Source organism: Seriola lalandi, unplaced genomic scaffold (genome assembly GCF_002814215.2).
Source record: "Seriola lalandi dorsalis isolate HSWRI2012SDOR001 ecotype SW California unplaced genomic scaffold, Sedor1 jcf7180002054783, whole genome shotgun sequence".
Lineage (NCBI taxonomy): Eukaryota > Metazoa > Chordata > Actinopteri > Carangiformes > Carangidae > Seriola > Seriola lalandi.
In genome coordinates this window covers 200,057-201,285 of record NW_019525336.1, presented here as the reverse complement: position 1 = coordinate 201,285, position 1,229 = coordinate 200,057, and the positions used below count along the sequence as shown (strand labels likewise).

At 43.8% G+C, this 1,229-nt stretch overlaps 2 non-coding genes across 2 annotated transcripts; both read left to right on the top strand.

Annotated features, from left to right (window-relative positions):
• The first annotated feature begins 520 nt into the window (after positions 1-520).
• trnag-ucc (transfer RNA glycine (anticodon UCC)) lies at positions 521-592 on the top strand. The gene has a single exon. It is a non-coding gene; the product is annotated as a tRNA-Gly (tRNA).
• Positions 593-700: 108 nt separating this feature from the next.
• On the top strand, positions 701-782 carry trnas-uga (transfer RNA serine (anticodon UGA)). Its single transcript has one exon. It is a non-coding gene; the product is annotated as a tRNA-Ser (tRNA).
• The last annotated feature ends 447 nt before the right edge of the window (positions 783-1,229 follow it).

The window sequence follows — 1,229 nt, the reverse complement described above, 5'->3', positions numbered from 1 at the left end:
CTCCTGTACTTAAGCAGGACTAGAGGAACGGATGTTTCATAAATGCAAGAAAAACAAAGTTGTCTCTCAGCTTGTGACACTCAACAGTGTTTAACAACTTGTTCCACAAGTTCCACAACAGCAAAGATGTTTAACTAGTTCTTCACTGTGTGGATGAAAAATGGTGTCTCTCTGTTTCTTGGATGAACAGTAATACAGGGGTCTAAAGATTCAGTTGCAAGTCAAAGCCACATGTGAGCACAAGCATTTTATGAAATAAGACTGTGATCACAATAAAATGTAAAGACTGATTTGAAGTTCTTCCACACTCCACACCACTTTGTTTTGGAACTCAGGTTTTCCGTAGCTGCCCTGATATACACAAAAGTGACACTCAACAGTGTTTAACTCAATCACTCTGTAGCTTTGATGCACCACGGTACAGCTTAACTGCTACTTCACAATTTCAAAGTCAAATTCCTCCAATGATGTAAAGTGCTTAGTCACCAGAAAATTTACATGAAAATTCCCTATCTTCCAAGCGATGGTGGTATAGTGGCGAGCATAGCTGCCTTCCAAGCAGTTGACCCGGGTTCGATTCCCGGCCATCGCAGGGGCTCTTTAGTTCCAAACTCTTGGATTTCCTTTCAGACTTCTTCATATGCTCAAGATGTGTAACTGTTGCCTAATGCAGCTGCTCACAAAAACCCAAATCTGTGCAGTTGTTGTGGCCGAGTGGTTAAGGCGATGGACTTGAAATCCATTGGGGTCACCCCGCGTAGGTTCGAATCCTGCCGACAACGAAGCAGTTGCTTTCTCTGAGAGCTGTGGTGGTTAAACTGATAAAGATGTATCTATGCTAAGGCAGCATCCACACTGCTACATCTCAATCTCCAGAATAGTCTGGACGCGAGGCGAAAATGTAGCAAAAGATATGCGTTTTAGAACGAAAACATGGCGGTGTAGACGTGGCCTAAGAACACTGAAAACAGCCTTAGTGTGGATGTTCACCTTCTGCTTAGGTCATGAAACACCATCTATAAAGTCCAGTTTAACAAGTTGATGCACAGTTAAGGAGGAAAAACCTCATCAATCCTGCTGACAACAGACAGAGGCTGGTACATCCCAAAGACAGAACACCACACACCCGCTAAAGCAACCTGGTGTAGGCAGTCCGGTGTAACGAGGAATGCAATGACCTCTACATTGGAGAAACGAAACAACCACTGCATAAACGCATGGCCCAACAC